This window comes from Alnus glutinosa, chromosome 3 (assembly GCF_958979055.1).
Source record: "Alnus glutinosa chromosome 3, dhAlnGlut1.1, whole genome shotgun sequence".
Taxonomy (NCBI): Eukaryota; Viridiplantae; Streptophyta; class Magnoliopsida; order Fagales; family Betulaceae; genus Alnus; species Alnus glutinosa.
The window spans coordinates 26,918,264-26,943,049 of NC_084888.1; the positions used below are offsets into that span (position 1 = coordinate 26,918,264).

The following is a 24,786-nucleotide window of genomic DNA, read 5'->3' on the forward strand; positions in this document are numbered from 1 at the left end:
ATAGTTATTTGTATATATATATATATATATATTCTACGTAAGAGGTGAAATGGCACTAAAGCTGAATAGATGATAATGATTTATAAGCAGGTTGTCCCACATTGGCCAAGGAGCGAAAGATGGATGAGTTTACAAGCACCACGGGTCCTCTTCTAATGGTTCTGTAATTGCATGCATGGATGAGTTATCTTTGGAGGTCTTTCTTATAAACCATTTCTCATAATTAGCACTAGTATCAATTTTCCCCTTTACCCAATTCCCTTGCTATTGCATAGGGACAATAAGAAAAGAAAGTTCTTAGAATGTCTGAATTACACTCCTTCGCAATTGGGCTAATTTAATTACATGCAACAAGATAGAAGACGAAATGATGTGGAAAGCTTCCAATTGCTGGAACTCTGGACGCTGTCGCTGTTGGAAATTTAAATCATGATCATTCCAATATTGGAGGGTGAGAATTGAGAAAAGTTCAAAAGGCCCCAAATTTCAAGGGCTGATCATGTTTTTTTTTTTTTTTTTCCTGGCTCATGTTTTTCCGAGTCTTGTTTTGGAATTAATATCTGTTTACCCGTTGCGTACAAACACGTAAATCAAGTCACAACTAATCATGTGCTCAAAGTCAATTAATTGGAAGATATAATACTTCCTCGTAGCTTCTTGGTGTGTGTTAATTTGGTATAAACTTTAACCCAAGAAGCATGGAAAAGTACAGAGAAAGGGAAATTTAAAGAGAAATGAAGGGAAAAAAAATATATATATTAATAATAATTGTAGTGGTTAATCTAAAAATAGTAAATGAGTGCAATTATATCCCTCTCTAACCAGCTTCGTATTAACTAATTAACTAAATGATTATGATTTCAACTAATCCATATTCACAGGAATATATATTACTGAATATTGGCCAATTATAGTTATTTTAATAGGCCAAGTCCATTAATAAAGGGAAAGTCGAGCCATATTGAAAAGTAGAAAGTCCACCTCCATTGTACAAAATGGACCGGCACCCACGCTTCGTCGTAGCATCTAAACGGTGCCTGGTCGCGCCTTCGGTTCACCGTCAAGGACGACGCGTCTAATTAATTGGTTCTAGAGGAGCTGTTGCTCATCATTTTTGCCTGATCACTCTATATATATTCTGTGTGGAAACCTTCACATTGTCATCAAAGGCATATATACAATACAACACGCAGAGGCATACAATTACTACAATTGAGAGAATGGACAAGTTCATCATCATTGTTGTGATTGTTTTGTCTGCAATGCTTTTACAATGCTCGGAAGCACAAACAGTGCATGTGGTGGGAGATGGCATGGGTTGGACTGTTCCACAAGCTGGTGCTGCGGCATATCAGACTTGGGCTAACAACAACAAGTTCCTGGTTGGTGATATTTTAAGTAAGATTTCTCTCTCCCTCTTTTCCTTCTATATATTAAGAAAATCATCATTAATTATCCTCGATCCTCATTCATATATATATATGCTGATATGCATGTATTAATTTGATGTTAACATATATAACTCCTGTCTTTCAGCGTTCAACTTCGCCACAGGGGAGCACGACGTCCTCCAAGTACCAAAAGAATTGAATCCTTCGACTCCTGCAGCTCAGCCAATCCTATTGGTGACACCATCACCACTGGCCCTGTTAACATTACTCTTTCTAACGCTGGCAACCACTACTACATCTGCACCGTCGGCCAGCACTGCCAGTTTGGCCAGAAGTTAGCCATTACCGTCTCCGGCTCTCCTACGCCCACTACTCCACCCTCCCCTCAAACTACTCCTCCCTCCCCTCAAACTACTACTCCTACCACGCCTTCTCCCTCCTCAGGGACCCCTGCTCCTTGCACTCCAACTCCTACTTCGTCCCCCGCTGCATCTCCCAAGGCCGGCGGACCCACTGGTCAGACGCCGACCCCGCCCGACTCTTCATCATCTGGTGTCTTTGCTAGTTTCTTCGTCTCCTTGTTGCCCATTGCCGCGGCTTTCCTTTTCTAAGGAATTAAGAACACTACTCGAGAGAATTTATACATTTTGGGTAATGCCATATATAGGTTTTTTTATTTTTTATTTTTTTATTTTTTGTTGGTCGAATTTACTTCTGTACGAAGACTGTGATGTATTATTTTATTTGTGCATATGATCAATAAAGGGATTCCAACTTCTTCTTCTCTTTTTTTTTTTTTTTTTTTTCTTTTTTTATATATATATAACGAATAAGAATTTTATATGCATGTCCACATACAGATAAATTCCGAATGCTTGAATCGTGGAAATCAAACTAATAAAGGAAAAGGGTGTTTATATATCACAACAGGAAAACGGTCTTTAGCGATGACTATTTTTTTGTTTTTTTTCCTGGACAAATACAAAGCGGAGAAAAGGCGAGTTGTAATTACTAATTTGATTTAGTACACAGAGAAGGGAGAAAAATGAAAATACTTCCCATATTGAGATGGGAGACAACCCATCAAATTAAGTTGCATGTGAAAACATTGGCATTAGGGTGGATCTTGTCACTACAAAAATACATGAAATTTGCCACGTGCATTTTGACACGTGTACGGACACTGTACACGCGTACACGTGTCAAACAGGTTGCCACGCGCGCTTCGCCACGCGTGCGACGCGTGTCAGATGTGGATGTCACTAACTGTGCATTTTGACACGTGTATTGAAATACACGTGTCTGATGGCTAGACACGTGTATTAAATATACGTGTCAAACATTTGGACACGTGTATTCAAATACTCGTGTCTAACTGAACACGTGTATTAAATACACGTGTCTGACAGTTAGACACGTGTATTGAGTTACACGTGTCAAACAGTTGGACACGTGTATTCCAATACTCGTGTCTAACTGGACACGTGTATTAAATACACGTGTCCAACTGTTCGACACGTGTATTTAATACACGTGTCAAACTGTCTATTTTATGTTTCTTTTTTAAAAAAATTTCAAATTGTATTTTTTAATTTAATTTAATTTTTAATTTAATTATTTAATTATATTTTTAATTTAAATTAAAAATGCAATTAAATTAAAATTTTAATTAAATTAAAAAATACAATTTGAATTTCTTTTTTAATTTAGTTTTGATTATTGTCTTTTTAAATTTGTTTAGGTTAATTAATTTTTTTTTCTCTTTTAAACGCAATATTTAAAAAAATATTGCGTTTAAAAATAAAAAAAATACAAATTACACAAATCAATAATTAATAACGTATTTGTTAAATATGCAAATCTTTACAAACAAAAAATAATTACACAAAATAATTATACAAAATATTTACAAATCCGAAGGGCGTCCCTGCGAAGCACGAGGTACCGTCCCAGGCTTGTTATCGCCAACCGGCGATTGCTGCGCAAGGGATGGTGTAGCGGGCGAAGGTGTAGCGACAGGGGAGTGCTGGCTTAGCAGTCGTCCAACAGGCGACAACGTACCAACCGTTGTCGAATTACCTGCAAATAATATAGACAATTAAAGTATATAATATTACTTGCAAAATTAAAGGGATAATGAAAACAAATTGAAATTAATTTTGTCCTATACACAATATAAATCATACCTGCAGATGCACTACTAACAGACGACGTACTACCTACGTGTGCAGGTGAAGACTGAGCACCAAGACATGGTGCTGATACTCCCATGGAGGACATGAAGACCTCGAACTGTCGCATGCGCTGCTCCATAGCGTCGAACTGTTGCATGCGCTACTCCAACGCGTCATTCCTCTCTCGCTCAGCCCGTAACTCCGCTTGGATTTCTTCCATCTTCCGGGCATGTTCGGCCCAATCCTGAGACGTGCCCTCAGATGGTCCCCCCTGTGAGCGAGGCCTGTATGAGAAACATGTCCCCCGAACAGGTGTAACGTTCGGCCCAACCTGCCGAACCCTCCCCGCATACTCAGGCCTCCCAACCGCCTGTTCGTACGCGTCGTTCGGTGCCCAACGCACCGTGTCTGATAAGATGCTCTGCGTGGCGGCTGAATCACTGGATGAACTCTGCGTCATCCTCTCCTGTACGTCGTCAACATGAAAAACTCATATACTGAATAATGACATATCACACATAATTTAAAAATATTAGTAAATTAGATCAGTAGCATACGCATAGGACCCGTGTACGTTCATTCAAGTAAGTGTCGTCCTTCCTTGTGTGGGTCTTCACGAACGACGCGGCGCGAGTGGGGGGCGTGCCAGATGTACATGTCTGTCGTCATCCAGTTGAAATATATAACAAACAGAGAGCGATAAAATAGTGTAAAGAAAAAGAAATACAATTACCAACAAATATTAAAAACATAAACATATATTTTTACGCACCTCCTCATGATTAAATTTGGCATAACTTTTGGATCCCGTACAATGGGGAAGGTCATTCTGCTCCCGCAGCCTCTTCATCCATTCAGAGGTCGCCTACGCATTGAACATGGAAATAAAAATGTTTGCATTGACACACTTAAAGTAGTAATAAAATTAAATGAACTGTTATTAAAAAACCACAATATTTTCTTGTCATACAATTAAAAGCCTACATACCCTTTTATGCTCAGTGCACCAATCGCTCAGCAGGAACTCTACATCTGCTGCGTCATACTTCGCAAAAAAATTGTCCGGGACTCTCGCACGGATAATTTCGGGAGTGTCACCGTCTTGGATATGTAGCTTGGTTTTGAACCTCGACTTCCACGAGCGGTGCTTCCGACCTATATCATTCCACGCTTCTTGTTGTGCCTTGCGCTTGTCTATTGATACAGGTGGATAGAACTCCTCCTGCACATTCAATTTCAGCATTGTAGGTTTAAATACTTCAAGAAAAACTTAATTTTAAGTTTAATTCAAATAAATAAATAAATTAGATTTTTAAAACATACCATTAGCGCGTCCCACATTGCTTGCTTAATCTGCTTATCTACCCTCTCCCATTCGTCCCGCATATGTATGTAGGACCCGCTCCTGATAAGCCTTCCCTCAGCCCGCCTAAAACGGTTGCAGGCTCGTCCAACAGGTTGTAGAGCAGCATTGTACTGCAACACAACCTTCTTCCCCCTCGGGAGCACCCAGTTTCTCTCTGGGTCCCTAATCACCTCATAATATATGGTTCCGTCTGGATTGAACCCTAATGAAAAAAATATACAACATTTAATTGGTTAACACATTAAAACATAATTATATCAACAAATTGTGCATAAAATTTATTTTTCATTCAAACTTAATATTTATTTTTGGTAACATAATATGAGTTATAAGGATGTCTAAATATGTACTTACCCATCAACCGAATCTGCTCAATCTCTATGTACTGAGTCGCTGGGTCGCCTACGACCTCCTCGCCAACCCCTCCCGCTGGTGGAGGCTGCTGATCATCATCTGAAAGCATATCCTGGGGGCTATCGGGGGCCAACTGATCGGTACCAACATCTCAACGTCCTCCTCATGGGTACTCTGGCTCCCCCCTAGATCTGGCATCTGACTCTCACCGGAAAGTGGGACCTGACTCTCACCAGATAAAGGCATCTGGCTCTCACCAGGCCCCGGGACCTGACTCGCTGTCGATGCTGGCATCAGTCTCAACCCCATAATCTGGCCCTGCATCGTTGCCTGTGCTAGTACATGTCCCAACCCCACAGCCGGCATCTGCATCTCCCCGGTCTATGACAGAGGAAATTTATCATCCTGCGTCTCACTATCAGGGTTACATGTCATAGGTCCAGTATATGTATACGGAAAGTACGGCGCATAACCCTGTGGCCCCATCCCCTCTCGCACCCACCATCGAGCCACGTTACCTGGTGGGGTGAACCCTATCTAAGATAATGTCGGGAGCTCCGACAATGGAGAACTGCAACATCCAGCTGTGCTAGTCTGCCCGTGATTTGACGTGGGCACGGCCATCGTACCCGACAACAATGGTCTATAAGCGGCACCTGGGTGGTGTGTCCACGCTGCAGTATATAATGCCGTCGAATCTGTGGGCGTGGTCATGGGGGGCACGGGTAGGCGAGGGATATGCATAAGGGGGTCTCTGGTCCATCGATACCTGCGAACAAATGTAGACAAATTAATTAAAATTTGTATTTTATATATTTTTAATGAATATGCAAACTATACAACGAAATTTATGCAAATAAAAAAAATTGTATTAAGTTCAAGCGAATTGTACGAACAATAAATATATCAGTCATTGTATCACGGGAGCTTCGATCGGATCAATGTCGGGCCGGTCGTACTCGAATTCGTCATTCGTATCGGGTAGGTCACCAGTGGCTAGTACGAGCGGTACACACTCATGGTAGGTTGTACCTGCCTCATTACTCCCTTCCCCCTAACCAACGTCGTACACGTTGCGCGGTTTGGTCCTAACTGAGCAAACCCAATTTGGGTTCCTTCCATCTTCGACGTAGAATACTTGACCGCTGTCTCCTTTAGTCCTCTACAACGCATAACCAAGTTGTGGCCCAATTCCTCTCTACGTTGATCGTCCAGACCATTGACCTATGTTATAATTACAAATATTAAACATCACATTGGTTAATTACATTGAACCCACATAAATTTATTATTATCTCAAAATTACCACTATTTCCTTACATATGCACGGTACCATTCACAGAACTGCTCATGATGTTGTGCTTCAATAAGAGCCTCCGTAATGCGAGCCCTAGTGCATGATCGCTTAAGCGCCTCTTTGTGCATCCTACATTCAGCGTATACAATTATGTAATAATTGTTATTAATTATTTTATTCGAATTCTGTTAAATATATAAACACTACTTACATCCGCAAATTGTGAAACTCTTCAGAGTTGAACACAATATAACGATGAATCTGGTGCATTGTCAACCGGTTCAGGGTAACTCGCGTGCTCGCCCCCTTGGATCCAGAAGGATTTCTCTGAGATTTGTTGTGGAATGTTGGTGCGTTATTCAGATACCTTGAACAGAACGTTACCAGCTCGGTCGCTATGTACCCCTCTGCAATGCACCCCCTCAGGAGCCGCTTTATTGCGCACATTAGACTTGAAACTCCCAAGACTCTTGGTGTACACACATACACGACATTTGGATTGTCGTCAATTAGGGTTACAATTAAATCAAAATATATATGTACATATTACGTCGAATTTTACCTCTCTGCCGGGTACATCCACCTATACTGCACAGGTCCGCCGAGTCTACACTGGCGCACAAGATGCACAACCAAGTGGACCATGCTGGTAAAAAACTCTAGAGGAAATACCTGTTCTAGCTTGCATAAAGTTATACAAACGTCACCCTGCAGTCGGTCCATATCTTCTTGTGATAGCTTGGTTGAGCATATGCCTCTAAAAAATGCTGAAATCTCTACAAGAGGTCTAACAACTTTATCTGGCAATGACTTACGCAATGCAATTGGGAGAAGCTATTGCATCAGTATGTGACTATCATGGCTCTTCAACCCGGAAATTGTACGGTCCTTGAGCCGAACACATCGTGAAATGTTCGAGGCGTATCCGTCCGGGACCCTCACATTTCGAAGAACCTTCAGAAAATTTTCTTTGTCCTCCCTAGACATCGTGTGACAGGCAGCGAGAATATACGTCTTGCCATTTGCGGCCATGAACGGATGCAACTTAGGTCTCAACCCCATTTCCTGCAAGTCCAACCGAGCTGCCAGGTTGTCCTTTGTTTTCCCTTTGATATCCAAAATAGTGCCAAGTATATTGTCCATGACATTTTTCTCTATGTGCATAACATCAAGATTGTGCCGAAGCAAATTGTCTTTCCAATACGGCAATCTAAAAAAAATACTTTTCTTCTTCCATATAACATCGGAACTCCCTGCACCCTTCTTCTGCTTCTTCCGTTTCTTCTTCTTACCCGCGATCTCATCCCCAAACACAACTCCGTCCAACAGTTGGAGGATCTCGTCTCCGCATGGCACAATCGGCGCGCTATCAAATTCTTCAGTACCGTCAAATGTTCTTCTGTTCAGCCGCCACAGATGTTCAGTTGGCAAGTATCTCCTGTGCTCTATATAACAAAATTTACATCCGTTCTTTAAGTGTTTAGAACGTGTCGAGTGCATACAGCAAGGACATGCCTTCACACCCCTGTTAGGCCAACCAGATAAATCTGCATACGCTGGCAAGTTGTTTATTGTCCACATCAACTGGGATCGCATATTAAAATTTTCCTTCTTTGAAGCATCGAATGTTCGTACACCTACATTCCACAGTTCCAGTAACTCATCAATCAATGGCTGAAGGTAAACATCAATATCCATACCTGGTGAGCTCGGTCCAGGGATAACCAGTGACAGGATGAACGACGTCTGTTTCATGCACATCCAAGGTGGCAAATTGTACGGAACAAGCATTACGGGCCATGTGCTATGGAATGTGCTCATGTTCCCAAAAGGATTAAATCCATCTGCTGTCAAACCAAGCCAAACGTTCCTACTCTCTGCCATAAAATCTGGATGTAAAAGGTCAAACGATCTCCATGCCTCACCGTCGGCCGGGTGCCTCAATACGCCATCCCTAGTGCGGCCTTCTGCATGCCATCTCATATGGGGCGTAGTATGCTCAGACATGAATAACCTCTGTAACCGTGGGATGAGTGGAAACCACCTCAAAATCTTCATCGGATGTTTTTTTCTCGCTGATATGACCTCACCATCCTCATCTATATGTGTATCAGCCCTCCACTTAGATTCTCCACATACGGTACATGAATCCAATTCTTTATTGTCTTTTCAGAATAACATACAGTCATTACGGCACGTCGGAATCTTCTCATACCCTAGACCCATGACACTTAGGAACTTCTTCGCCTCATACGTATTATCTGGCAATGTCTCATCGCAAGAAGGCAATAGCTGATTGATAAACTCGAGAATGTCATAAAAAATCTTATTACTAATACCTCCAACGCACTTCAAATTGTACATGTGTACAGTAGCACTCAATTTACTATGCTTGGTACCAGGGTGAAGGGGCTTCTCGGCAGTCTTTAACAACTCTTGGTACTTCAATGCGTCCCCGCAAGAGGTTCCTTCGTCAACTTGTTGCGGATCCGTACTGACGGCTTCAGCAACATCATGCATACCGAATGCGTCACGCAAAATGGCGTGCATGTCATCATCCAGTTCCATGGCCACACCCCCCTGTTCTGTGAATTCATCATGTTCAGTACTACAGGCAGCGGAATCTGTGCCACTGTGATGACTCGAACACTGACCACGAACAGCGGACCCGGTCGTTGTCTCACCGTGCATATACCACAAATTGTATCCCGGATTCATCCCCCTACCTCCTGTCAGGTGGGCAAGAACGTAATCTGGAGGGTGGCGCTAGTTATTTCGACAATACTTGCATGGACAGCAAATTTTGCCATCGACGGCCGTACAGTTACTTACGGCAAATGTCACAAACGCCCTACACCCGTCGTTATACTATGTCGTACCCCTACATGCTGACATCCAGGACTTGTCCTTATTTCTCTGTATAGGGTTAAGAGACCGAGACAAATCATACTTCTTACAGTATAAACTTGTAACAAAATAAAGAACATGGGTTAACCGACCTCAACTATATCGGCTAACTGCCCGTAGTACGTTAAGGGTTTAGGGTTAGGGTTTACGTGTTTCTTTCTTTAAGGTTTTAGGGTTAGGATTTTTTTTTTGTGTGTTTTAAGGGTTTAGGTGTTATTTTTTAACTTATATGTTTTGAAGGATGTAGGGTTTTTTTTTTTTTTTTAAGGGTTTAGGGTTAGGGTTTAGGTGTTTCTTTCTTTGAGGGTTTAGGGTTAGGATTTTTGTTTGTGTTTTAAGGGTTTAGGTGTTATTTTTTAACTTATATGTTTTGAAAGATGTAGGGTTTTTTTTTTTTTTTTAAGGGTTTAGGGTTAGGGTTTAGGTGTTTCTTTCTTTGAGGGTTTAGGGTTAGGATTTTTGTTTGTGTTTTAAGGGTTTAGGTGTTATTTTTTAACTTATATGTTTTGAAGGATGTAGGGTTTTTTTTTTTAAAGGGTTTAGGGTTAGGGTTTAGGTGTTTCTTTCTTTGAGGGTTTAGGGTTAGGATTTTTGTTTGTGTTTTAAGGGTTTAGGTGTTATTTTTTAACTTATATGTTTTGAAGGATGTAGGGTTTTTTTTTTTTTTAAGGGTTTAGGGTTAGGGTTTAGGTGTTTCTTTCTTTGAGGGTTTAGGGTTAGGATTTTTGTTTGTGTTTTAAGGGTTTAGGTGTTATTTTTTAACTTATATGTTTTGAAGGATGTAGGGTTTTTTTTTTTAAGGGTTTAGGGTTAGGGTTTAGGTGTTTCTTTCTTTGAGGGTTTAGGGTTAGGATTTTTGTTTGTGTTTTAAGGGTTTAGGTGTTATTTTTTAACTTATATGTTTTAAAGGATTTAGGGTTTTTTTTTTTTTTTTTAAGGGTTTAGGGTTATGGGTTTAGGGTTTGTGTGTGGTTTAGGGTTTAGGGTTTATGGTTTTAGTTTTTTTTTAGAAAGTGTTGGATTTTTTTTTTTTAGAGGGTTTAGGGTTTAGGGTTTGTGTTGGTTTATGGTTTAGGGTTTAGGGTTTTAGTTCTTTTTTAGAAAGTGTAGGATTTTTTTTTTTAAGGGTTTAGGGTTTAGGGTTAGGGCTTTAGATTTTTTTTTTTTTAAGGGTTTAGGGTTATGGGTTTAGGGTTTGTGTTGGTTTAGGGTTTAGGGTTTATGGTTTTAGTTTTTTTTAGAAAGTGTAGGATTTTTTTTTTAAAGGGTTTAGGGTTTAGGGTTATGGGTTTAGCATTTGTGTTGGTTTAGGGTTTAGGGTTTATGGTTTTAGTTTTTTTTTAGAAAGTGTAGGATTTTTTTTTTTAAGGGTTTAGGGTTTAGGGTTAGGGTTTTAGATTTTTTTTTTAGGGTTTAGGGTTTATGGTTTTAGTTTTTTTTTAGAAAGTGTAGGATTTTTTTTTTTTAAGGGTTTAGGTTTTAGGGTTAGGGTTTTAGATTTTTTTTTAAAGGGTTTAGGGTTAGGGTTTTAGATTTTTTTTTAAGGGTTTAGGGTTTGTGTTGGTTTAGGGTTTAGGGTTTATGGTTTTAGTTTATTTTTAGAAAGTGTTGGATTTTTTTTTGTTAGAGGGTTTAGGGTTTAGGGTTTGTGTTGGTTTAGGGTTTAGGGTTTTAGTTTTTTTTTAGAAGGTGTAGGATTTTTTTTAAGGGTTTAGGGTTTAGGGTTAGGGTTTTAGATTTTTTTTTTTAAGGGTTTAGGGTTATGGGTTTAGGGTTTGTGTTGGTTTAGGGTTTAGGGTTTATGGTTTTAGTTTTTTTTTAGAAAGTGTAGGATTTTTTTTAAAGGGTTTAGGGTTTAGGGTTATGGGTTTAGGGTTTGTGTTGGTTTAGGGTTTAGGGTTTATGGTTTTAGTTTTTTTTTAGAAAGTGTAGGATTTTTTTTTTAATGGTTTAGGGTTTAGGGTTATGGTTTTAGATTTTTTTTTTTAAGGGTTTAGGGTTTAGGGTTTATGGTTTTAGTTTTATTTTAGAAAGTGTAGGATTTTTTTTTTTTTAAGGGTTTAGGGTTTAGGGTTAGGGGTTTAGATTTTTTTTAAGGGTTTAGGGTTATGGGTTTAGGGTTTAGGGTTTATGGTTTTATTATTTTCTTAGAAAGTGTTGGATTTTTTTTTTGTTAGAGGGTTTAGGGTTTTAGTTTTTTTTAAAAAAGTGTAGGATTTTTTTTTTTTTTTAAGGGTTTAGGGTTCAGGGTTAGGGTTTTAGATTTTTTTTTTAAGGGTTTAGGGTTTAGGGTTTATGGTTTTAGTTTTTTTTTAGGAAGTGTAGGATTTTTTTTTTTTTAAGGGTTTAGGGTTTAGGGTTAGGGTTTTAGATTTTTTTTTAAGGGTTTAGGGTTATGGGTTTAGGGTTTGTGTTGGTTTATGGTTTTAGTATTTTTTTAGAAAGTGTTGGATTTTTTTTTGTTAAAGGGTTTAGGGTTAGGGTTTTAGATTTATTTTTTAAAGGGTGTAGGATTATTTTTTTAAACGGTTTAGGGTTTAGGGTTAGGGTTTTAGATTTTTTTTTTTTTTAAGGGTGTAGGATATTTTTTTTTAAAGGGTTTAGGGTTTTTGTTTTTGTTTTTTTTTTTTTTAAGGGTGTAGGATTTAGGGTTTAGGGTTAGGGTTTTATTTTTATTTTTTTTAAAGGGTTTAGGGTTAGGGTTTTAAGGGTGTAGGGTTTATGGTTAGGGTTTTTGTTTGTTTTGAAGGGTTTAAGTTTAGGGTTAAGGTTGTGAATTTAGGGTTTAGAGTTTTTGAATTTTTTTTTTAGGGTTTGTGTTGGTGTTTTTTTTTTTGAAGGGTTTGTGTTAGTTTTACAGTTATGATTTTAGGATTTAAAGTTTAGGGTTAGAGTTTAGGTATTTCTTAAAAAGTAGACGGTTAATTTTAATTTTTTTTCTTTCTTATTCAAACCAATTTTTTTTTTTTTTTTTTTCATTTATCATTTTCAAAAGTGTCATCATTGGTTTATAACGCTAAACTAATATCGGATATTGTTTGATTTTTTTCCTCTAACAAAAAAACTCCTTAATCCATAACCATAATAACACATTAATATATATATATATATATATATATATATATATATATATATATAAAACCTCTCAAATAAAAAATTAGAACCAAAAAAATTAAAAACAATAAAAACACAACAACATAGTGAAAAAGTACATGGCTTCCAAAAAAAATAAAAATAAATATAACCCTAAATGACACAAAAATACAAAGGTCTACACAAAAAATTCATCAAATGTGTACTAACCAAATACATGCAGCATTGTTAAAAAAAACAAAAACAAAAACACAAAATATAGCAAAACCGAAATACCTAGTCCATAAAAACAGGAAAAAAAAAAAAAACCAAATTATATGTATACAAATTACAATAAATCAGTAACATTGCAATAAAAAAATAGAACAAAGTCAAAAAATTATTACAAAAATCACTCTAGAACAAATAAAAATTATTACAATAAATCTGTTGTTTGCCCAGTTTATAGTCCAAACAAATTTAGACCTCAACATGTTGAAGAAAATGCACTCGGCCGGATATACATGTGGAAGAAAAAATTAAATACAAAAAATCAGGGACAAAATACTCACTGCCAAATTGGGTTTATGGATTTAAGGTTGCTTATATATATACCTGCATATTTGGAGGAACAAAGAAGAAGAAAAAAAGTTAGCAAAATATCTACATGTATATATGTAGAATCCGGTAAACAGAAAGAGCTAATGACCATTACCGGAGCAAATCAAGGGTGACTGCCGTGCCCAGCTGCCGGAGAGTAATCCCAGTAGAGAGAGAAAGAGAGAGAGAGAGAGGGAGAGAGAGAGAGAGAGAGAGAGAGTGAGCTAAGATCTGGTGTATATACACATGAGAGAGAGGGAGAGAGAGAGAGAGAGAGAGACAGTCAGTGAGAGAGAGAGGTCACCACGCCAGAGACAAGGCCGAGAGGCACCGGGACGGGCTGTCGCCGGCCGGCTGAGCTCGATGGAGAGAGAGAGAGAGAGAGAGATCGTAAGAAATGGGTAGCTTCCTCATTTCTATAATATATATATATATATATATATATATATATATATATATATATATATATATATATATATATATATATATATATATATATATTTATATAAAATAATATATGAATTTAAAAATTATAAGATTTAAAAAAAAAAATAAGGCCATTGTTTGGTCAAGTGGCGCGCGGGAGAACTCCCGCGCAGTGGACCTGGCCAAACAATTGGACACGTGTACGTAGTACAAGTGTCCAATTGGAGACGTGTATGGAAATACTCGTCTCCAAGTGTAGTTTTTTTTTAATATAAAAAAATATACTATAATTATATATAAAATATTATATATATATATATATAATTTATTCACCTAAATACAAATACAAACCCATGCAACCCTAAGTGTATATACTGTACACATTGCTAAACCCTAAGCCCTAAAACTAAACCGTAAACTATAAATTAAAACTAAATCATAACCCTAAATTTAAACCCTGACACTAAGTGTATATATATATATATATATATATATACTATACTATACTAAACCCTAAATTAAAATTAAACCCTAACCATAAAATTAAACCATAAAACCACTAACCCTAAGTGTATATACTATATATAACCATAAACCCTAATCTTAAGTGTATGTTCTATATGTATATATAGCTAAAAACCCTAACCCTAAATGTATATACTATATATATCTATAAACCCTAACCCTATATACTATATATAGCTATAAACCCTAACCCTAAATGTATATACTATATATATCTATAAACCCTCCCACTATACACTATATATAGCTATAAACCCTCCCACTATACACTATATATAGCTATAAACCCTCCCACTATACACTATATATAGCTATATATAGCTTCTTCTTCAATATACTATATATATATAAGGAACTCATCATATAAACCCTAATCCTAAGTGTATGTACTTTATATAGCAAAAAACCCTAACCCTAAGTGTATGTACTATATATAGCAAAAAACCCTAACCCTAAGTGTATGTACTTTATATAGCAAAAAACCCTAACCCTAAGTGTATCTTTTATATATATCTATAAACCTTAACCCTAAGTGTATATACTATATATAGCTATATAAGTATACTATATATATATATATATATATATATATATATATATATATATATATATATATATATAGCCATAAACTATATAAATGTATATAGTTTCTTAATGTAAATGGTGTACAAAACCAAATCTTAATTTAGTGTTATATATATATATAGTACTGAATTTGGTTTAATTATGCATTTAGTACAATGTATAAATAAGTATATTATTTACAGTACATCCATTTATGTAAATGCATATAGTACAATATGTAAATTAGGTTAGGGTTTACGTACTTATAAGGAACTCAACATGTAAACCCTAAGTATAGTATTCACATATAGCCCTAAAACTTAACCTTATGTGTGTATATATATATATGGATCAAATTTAAGATCCATATGTGTGTATAAATGTATATATATATATATATAGTTAAGAAAGTAAGTTTTTTTTTTTTATTTTTTTTTTTAAATCCTAAATACAATATTTTTCGTTTTTAATATATATTTGGAAAAAAAAAATTCACATTTGGCCACGTGTACTTATTACACGTGGCAACATATGGCCGCGTGTATAAATACACGTGTCCAGTTGGACACGTTTATTTTATACACGTGTCCAATTGGACGCTTGTATAAATTACACGTGTCCAGTTGGCCGCGTGTAATTTATACACGCGGCCAACTGTGATGCACATACCTTTAGCCATGTGTACTGTATACACGTGGCTAATTGGACGCGTGTCTACAGTAACGGGTACTGTAGACACGCGTCCAATTGTAAGGTTTTTTGTAGTGTGTGGACTATCCAAGAAGAAATCTTACTAATCAATCGGTGAGCATCTCTAATAATTTATTTGGATATATCTGCCACCATTAAGAATCAAGTTAGCCCGCCCCTGATAACTGAGGGGTCCCATATTGGCCCAATATGAACCCTAATACTTTCTTAATCATGGATTTATGCAGTTACTTTCTTCCACTTGTGAAACACCTGAATGTTTTGCATATTCGAAGGTTATCATGCTATAGAGTGAGAAATTCATTGGGAATAAGATGCTAAGTGAATGGTTCGCATTGTTAAGTTTGGTTAGATAGATGTTAGTTGTTAACATTATAGTAATATATGTTTGGAAGCTCTAAGTCTATTTTGATGATACATGTTACTGTTTATGGATTTATTCTTGTTTTCTCAAATCATTTGTTTCCACTTTCCACTCTAGAATACTTTGTTAATTAGTTAGGTGTAGTAAATTCATTTAATTACCAGTTAGTTTCAAGGCACTACTAGTAACACTCCAAGCTAAGTAAATTTAATTATTTAATTTTGCTGGCATTACAGCAAAGTATTAGAGCATTCGGCTTTCTCGACCATAAAAACTTATCTGAGAATAAGAGGTGATTCAGTAGGTTTTAATTGTGTAAAGACTAGAGCATAGGAATAGGATTAAGTATTGATGGTATGATTGATTGGTAGAGGTGCGGGCTAAGTAAAAACCTATGTTTGATTGCGGTAGAAATAGGTTTGATGAGTATTTGGGTACAAGCTTATAACCAGTCACCGTATTGTAGACGCTTGATTCTGTTGTATAAGCAGATGCACGACCTACACAGGAATGAGATAATTATACTTGATTGGCCACCAGAGTGCAAACCATATACACCAGGTTATAAGTCCCTTTTTCCATCGCGTAGGCACGAGCCCATGGATAAAATTCATAGCTGGCTACTGAGGACGAATTATCTGGAAAGGTCAACGAAACTGAACATGTTGAGGGAGGATACCAGAGTAATGAGATAATTAAGCATGACAAAAGACTCCGGCAGTGACTCTACAACAGTAAAGTGGAAATGCCGCAACATATTTGCAGTAACAAATTTCCCGCCAATTCCTGGAGCACACAATCCCTTCCTTAGCACAAAGAGGAGATGCGAGATAGCAGTTCATATGTCCCGTGTAGCAGATGAGTATGTGGAGATGGGACAAAACGAGAAACAATTACTGAAGGCCGGATCACTTTGAAAGGGAACTCGCCGCCAAATAGCACCTTTTCTTCTAAGTATCGTGAAAGATTATGCAACAATGGTCAAAGATGAGGAAGACCAATATGAGGATTCTGCTGAATAGGATCTTGATGGCATCGAGTGATCAAATGGACCAATCGCTTAGATAATCAGCAACTAAAATAATTTGGTCACACACGTGCATCGTGTAAAAATGTCGGGATTGCACTTTTAGGTAGTTGAAAACTCTTTGTTTTGGAAAAAGCAACTGATTTGGGAAAAGAATTTATTGCTTTTTGATTTCGTAGTCTTGTTCTAAGTATCTTTTCTTGAAATGAAATTTCACTTCCAAAGGAATTTGAAATGACTTATATTTGAAGCAAAATCTAGAAAAACAAATTAGATTTTTTTTTTTAATTTAAGCAAAAATAAATAAATAAAAAGAAAAACTTCTAAACATAATTCAATGCAGCCCACGGCAACGGCACCAAAAACTTTTTGTGCAAATATCTACTTAAATAAATGTATGTTTTACTCGTAAGTGCACAAGATCAAACCAATAGTGTAGATAGTAAGTACGAGATCATTCCCACGAGGATTGATATAAATTATGTTTAAAGAGAATTTCCTAAATAATATCTTGAATGAGATGAGATAAAATATTGATTTGAAATAATAAGAAGAAAAGGTAGTGCTTCAATATCCACTGCTAATCATACTCAATTAAGAATCACAACATACACAATACTACAATCATAACATGAGACTTAATGTTTGCCAACCTAAGGGCATGGCATCTACTCCTCAGGCTATTGATATCCCTAAGCAACGAATTAAACATAGCATCTACTTTCCTTTCTTTTGTCAAAGGATTTAGCATGACATCTACTAAGTTGTTCTTTAAGAAAGCATAAAACTATGGATATCGACAAATACATGAAGCCTAGAGCATGGCATCTACATTCAGTTTTCCATGTTGATTAATCCAAGAACTTGTAATGGGGTTCTTTCGTTACTCTATTATGCCCAAGACTCGGCCATCTAAATTGACATAAATAACAAATCCATACCATATGCATATGATGATAAAGCACATACATGTGAGGAATTCAATAAAACCAGAAGTAATCAAGTTAAGCATCAATATATAAATTGTAGTGAGGCAAATTGAAAACTTAAAGAGACATGATTAGAGCTTCAATCGAGCCCTAACTAAAGTATTAGCTACACATAATTTGGACGAAAATCATCCTCATAAGAAAATAACAAAGAGAAAAACTAGAGAAAACCCTTCTTGAAGTATACTTTGATCATTCCCAAAGCTTGTGTGTTTGTTTTCAATGTTTAGAGGCCTATTTACAGGGATTAAAAGAACACTAGAACCAGAAAAATTGGAAGTCAGTCTCCTAGTCTAATTAGGAGACCGAAAATCCAATCTAAGAAGGAAAAGGATTCCAAATTCGTCCAAACTTTCGGTCTTATATTGCAGGGAAATTTTGGCATAGTAAAAATTTGAATTAGAAAAAACCTATTTCATATTTGTTGATTCTTTTATTAGCTGTCCAACATCACTAATTTCATCACAGTCCGATACTTGAGCCGAAAGTTCTGGTTAAAATACAGAGATGTGCTCATTCTGAAATCTTTCCAAAAATAACAGATTTTTGCCGATATCTCTTTTCTGCAGCAAACAAATTTAGAATTGATTTGGAATTGAATCTTTCCAAAAGTGAGTTTGCTGACTTCAATATACTTGCAGACTTATTCTAAAAAAAAAAAAAAAAACATCAAACTATAACAAAATTAAGAGAATAACATATGTAAATTAAAAGGCTTGAATGTGTAACAATCAGCACTTATCATAATTAAGAAAGCAAGAAAAAACACTATACCAACCAAGATATTCATCCACAACTCTAATACGAGCTAAGCGAGTACTCAAACCACTGAGCCCAAATTTAGATATTACCCATGAGAAAGTATCTACATCGGGGGGGAAGTATGCATTTCACTTCTAAATTAGGGAAAAGCTAGTCCTACTCTGCAACCACCCGATTATATCCAATCTCCCTCACTCACTCCTACTTTCCTTATTCATATGTATTTGTTGTGTATTGCCAATTTGGACATTGTTTGATGAAATTTAGGATGTATTCCTCCCATATTCCTATTGCACCACGGCACCGCTAAGCACTTATTGATGCACTGCCACACTGTTGGACACTTAAACTCTTGAACCATACGTTCTTGTCAGTAATCTATTTCCACCAAACTCTTGTGTGGGCCCTCTTGTCCCTCACTACGAGAATTTGGGTGTCACAACCAATTTGGTTGCAAGTCTTGTTGCCTTAGTAGCTGTTAATCCATCAAATTGGTGTGAGTGCAAGGCTTGACTCTCTAGACTGCTAGGGATTATGCCCTAAAATCCCAATGTTTTATGAAAGACATTTTAGTTTGTAATGAATCAAGTTACTATTCAACTAATCTCTTTAACTAAGTATATGGCATTTGATCCTTTTACATGCTTATATTATTTATATTGTGTATGTGAATGACCCTTAGAGCACTAGCAGCAGCTTTCCAACCATTTTCCCTATATTTAGGGAACAAAACCACTTTTTGTTTCCCTAAAAAAAAACACCCCACAATAGATTCCCTTATTTTCCCTATATCAATTAAATATTATTTTTTACTCTTATTTTATTATTTTTTCTCTTTCTAACTTTTATTTTTTTTATCATTTTCTTTTCTTCTCCCACTCGTCTTCTCTCTCTAGACTCTCTTGCTCTCGTCTTCTCCGGCTAATCCTGGATGAAAACGAAATGAAAACCAACAAATCTGGTTCCACTTGCAGAAGAATGCCAACAAATTCCCAAAACCCACAAACAGAGCAGAAGCAAAACAAAAACCAGCCCAATCCTCACAATTATTAAATCCAATACCACCCACCGGTCGATCAACTGAAGACCCACCAGAAATCACCCTCTACTTCGCCGAAAATCGCCTCACCTGGGTTCACCGGTGGCGACCCACCCACGATCGGCTCCTCTGGGTTCGCGGGAGATGACGTGGAAAGTGATCGAGGCGAGAATGAGGTAACCCAGAGAGAGATCGATGGAGACAAAGAGAGAATGAGATTTCTGTGTGAAAAATAGAGAATTTGTGTGAAGAGGTGAGGCGATGGTGCTTGAACCAGTGAGGAGGGGAGATGCTTGAACGAAGAAGAAAAGGAGGAGGAGATAGGAATTGCGATCTGCGTGTATTGAGAGACGCGAGAGGAGAGAGAATGAATTTTTAGGATTATAATAATCCATTGGGTAGCTACAGTGCTACCCAATACATAGGGAATTACTGTAGCTTCCCAAGGCTCTCATGTATATTTAGGGTACCTGTTGTGGGAGCTATTTTGTGGTTTTTTCTAAAATTTTACCTATATATAGGGAAGGGAACCATTATAGGGTAACTGCTACTAGTGCTCTTAGATTATATTGAATACACTCTATGGTGTGAGTAACAGGGTTATCACACAAGGTCATAGGCTATAAACATTGCAATCTTAAATCTTTTCTTTTTTCCATTCAGTAATGGAATTGTGCATTCCATTAGCGAAGACGGTTACACATCAATCATGATGATTATTGATCAAGCGAAGTTAGAGACTTCGATTTGATATGTAGGTGTAATGCACTGAACGAACGATGTGAATTGTTTTTCCTCCAAAATACAATCAACAAGAATAACTGTAACTCCCGAGACTTCTTATAATATTAATTCTAAATTCTAAGAAGATTGTAAACTCAGATATCAAGTAAATGTCACTTTGATGCATTTAGTAGTGAGAAATTTACTACAGTTAAAATTCCGTTGGGTGATCACATATAGCATTATGAGAAATAATTTAATAGGAACTTGTGATACTCAAGCCTATATTTGAAGATAGTTTTTATTTTTTGGGTTAAATACCCCAGAGGTACTTGAGTTTTACGTGTTTTTAAATTTAGTACCTCAGTTTCATTTCGTATCACAGGTAGTACCTGAATTTGGAAGAAAAAAACCCTAGGTAGTACCTATCAGATTTCTCGTCCAAATTTCAACTTCTCGCCACGTGTCAACCGTTGAGGTTGACACGTGGCACCACATAAAAAAAAATTAAAAATTAAAAAATTAAAAAAATGATTAAAATTAAAAAAATGAAAAAAAAAAAAAAAAAAAAAAAAAAGCGGGACCAGGGGGGTGGCCGGCCACCCCCATTTTGGCCAAGGAGGTGGCCCAGCCACCCCCTTGGCCGGTCTGGCCGGTCTGGGGTGGCCGAACCACCCTATACGGGGTGGTTCGGCCACCCCACAGTTGAAAAAAAAAAAATTGAAGGGTTTTGGCCCTAGGGGGTGGCCAAACCACCCCCTAGGGACCACCCCCTAGGGCCAAAACCCTTCAAATTTTTTTTTTTTTTTTTCAACTGTGGGGTGGCCGAACCACCCCCACCCCAGACCGGCCAAGGGGGTGGCTGGGCCACCTCCTTGGCCAAAATGGGGGTGGCCGGCCACCCCCATGGTGGCCCTCAGCCACCCCTCTTTTTTTTTTTTTTTTTTTTTTTTTTTCTTTTTTTAGTTTTTTTTTTAATTTTTTTTTAATTTTAATCATTTTTTAAATTTTTAAATTTTTATTTTTTTATTTTTTTTTTGGTGCCACGTGTCAACCTCAGCGGTTGACACGTGGCGAGAAGTTGAAATTTGGACGAGAAATCTGACAGGTACTACCTAAGGTTTTTTTCTTCCAAATTCAGGTACTGCCTGTGATACAAAATGAAACTTAGGTACTAAATTTAAAAACACGTAAAACTCAGGTACCTCTGGGGTATTTAACCCTTATTTTTTTCCATTTGAGTCCCTCGCCAAGCTAATGTAAATTAACCAGTCATACTTTTATTTATTGGACTGCTTGTTTTTATTTGTTAAAACATGGGTTAGAGAGAAAGAGTGCATGAAGTGCATGTATGAGAGATTTCGCTTGGGATAAAACTCAAGCCCGGCATCACTGCATGGGACGCATGGCCAAGGATTAAATCCCTAGTCCCATGTGTCACATGCTAGGAGTGGAGGCTAGGATTTTTCCTAGCCCTAGTCGTCCACCCCTACTCGTCCCACATGGATTAGTTCTTCTATCTCTCCTAGTATTCCAAGCCTATTATAAATAGAGAAGCATGTAGCTTTCTTAAAACACACCATCACTCCAATTCTTTAATATTTATTGAGAACTTTATATTCTTTAGTATTCTCAAGAATAAGTCAAAGGTTTTGAAGAGCAAGATAAGAGCCCACACTCTTAGTTATTCTTAGTCATTGGTGAAAATACCTGAAGATTCTAAGATCCCTGAGGCTACTCGTTTTTCGTTGAAGAAGCAAGAAGAAAATTTTACCCAATAGCCAAAGAATGGTCGTACAACCAAATAAGTGGTTCTTGTTTTTGCAGTTTTTTTAAAGAGAAAAATCATATTTGGCCCTTAGGGTTTTCATTTAATTTGAATTTAGTCATTAGATTTCTAATTTCAAAAATAAGGTTTTTCGGTTTTTTTTCATATTTTAAATAGGTGAAGCTTTTATCACTTTACCATCAAAATTAATAATTTGCCATATGCCATCACTACAAAAAAAACCGTTTAGGAAAGCTTTTATCACGTTCCAGACGGTTTTTTCTGAAGGAAAATGCGTCGCTAATCCGGGTTATAGACGGTTTAGGTCAAACCGTCTGCAATTCCAGACGGTTTGAGCCAAACCGTCCAGAACTGGTTCTAGACGGTTTTGGGCAAAACCATCCATAAAATTCTGGACGGTTTCGCCCAAAATCGTCCAGAATTTGTCTTCTTTCTTTCTTTTTCTTTTTTTTTTTTTTAATTTTTTTAATTATTATTTTAATATAATTATTATTCTTATTTTTATGTCCGGTCATCAGATCGAGCTCCGTCTACCAACGTAAATCAGCTCCGGTTCTACCGGAAAACCATCGGAGAGACGGGCTTCTTCGGTCACTGCCGGTCTCCTTCGGGTTCCACCGGAAATCAACGGTAGATCCGGTCACCGGGATTCAAAAAATCCTTCACAAATCAAACCCAATAATTACAATCCAAACCAAAACAGAGGAAAAATCCTTCACAAATCAAACAATCCTTCACAATCGAAACCCAAGAACCACAATCCAAACCCAATACAAACACAAAATGTAAATCTAACCTAAGAATTTCACTTACCCAAAAAATAAAATCCAAGATCCATCCGGAGGGGGAGAGAGGAAGAGAGAACCGGCCAGAAATCCATGTATTCCGGCCGAATCTATCTCTGTATCCGGACAGAGATCCGGCCAAGCGTGGTTTTCGGCCAAATCCGGCCGGATATCTGACCTTCCGCTTCAGATCCGACCTCAGCAACGTCACCGACTTCAACTGTGTCCAGATCCCGTCGTCCCGTTCCCATCGCCCATCTCAGTCGCCGGCCGGAGAGAGAAGAAGAAGAACGAGAGGGAGAGGGAGAGATGAGGTTGGACTCATCAGAGAGATTTATTTTTATGAAGGGATCTGGGTCTTTCTTTTAAAAGGAAAAGGAAAAGGAAAAGGAAAAAAAAAAAAAAAAAAATCAGACATTTTTTTTTAAAAAAAAAAACCGTCTAGAAATTTAAATTTCTAGACAGTTTTTCCAAATCGTTTGAAAATTTACATACTGTTTAATTAAAACCGTCGTAATTTATGATTTTACGGACAATTTTCAAAAAACTGTTAGTAAATTTTTTTTTTCTTTAGACGGTTTTTAAAACTGTCTTGAAAAAAACCGTCAATAAATGAGAGTATTTTTTTTTGTAGTGGCATGCATGTCTCCTTTGACACTTCAATATCTACATGAGCCTCTAATATTAATGCTATGTCAGCAAAACCCAAAGTAAATTCCTTGTAAGCAAGTACCACGTTATGTATTAAAAAATGAGAAAAAAATAAAAAAAACAATGAAGTGCATGTTTAGCTTTCCCCAATTGTAGATTATGGCCTCCACTACACCATGCATTGCTATGTGACAAGAGTAGGTAGTGCCTTTCAGTTAAGCTTTAACTTAAGCCAATAATTGTACGTGAACCCGCATCTTCTCACATTCACATTAATATATGTTGCGACCGTACGTACAAGATGGTGATATTATAGAAAATATCACTTTTAGCATTTTCGATCGGAGGCCGGGGTATATTTAGTTACATATTTCAAGCATTATTATTATTATTATTATTATTTAAATAATAAAATAAATAACCTATTTAACAGTAAAATGATAAAATAACCTATTTGAAGCATATGCAAAATCTAAAGACCTTATACTTGAAATTAAAAACCAAATGACTAATAAATTCAAATTAAATAAAAACTTAAGGACTAAATATGAACATTTTTTTTTAAATAGCATAATTATTTACATGTTCTTCTTAAAGTTTGATCTTGACTTAAAATTTATTATTTTTCGTTGTTGTGCATCTGTCATTCATGCAACACCGACCGATTACGAACCATAGCCCAAATCGAGAAAGGTGTATGTACATAGTTTTCTTTATAATCAAATAAAACAAAACAAAAATAAGTAATTAAGGTTAAAAAAAACACTTGTAATATGTTATTCAAATCCCTAGTAGCTAGGAATTTTAGTTCATATAAAAACAAAACATCGCCCATTGGGTTGCAAGATTTATATTCGAAACAAATCTCTCATTGTATATCTAAGCATGATGGCCCTACAAATCTGTCATTGTATATCTATTTTCAAAACAAATATCTCATACGACAGCCCTGCAAAATCAGTATCAAATCATATTGGTCCACCAAACATGGCATACTTTATACAACGTTATTACTACTTGCAGTCCAACATGCTGTATTTTTTTAATCTCTCCATGCAACCTAATCAATATTGGTTATGAGATTTTTCCTGCATTTTTTTAATTTTCTTTCTCATAAACTTTCTTTCTCTCACACGTACGTACGTGAGATTGATTCCAGTTAGCAGCTTTCCAAAAAGAAAGGTGCATAAGCATAAATATCTTTTTCCCTTCTGAAAAAAGAAAAAGGAAGTACTGTTTGTCTCCATTAGTTGTCCCTGTCGGCTGGCAG

The 24,786-nt window shown here is 36.8% G+C and overlaps 1 pseudogene; it reads left to right on the top strand.

Annotated features, from left to right (window-relative positions):
- The first annotated feature begins 1,177 nt into the window (after positions 1-1,177).
- LOC133864968 (cucumber peeling cupredoxin-like) lies at positions 1,178-2,177 on the top strand (annotated as a pseudogene).
- The last annotated feature ends 22,609 nt before the right edge of the window (positions 2,178-24,786 follow it).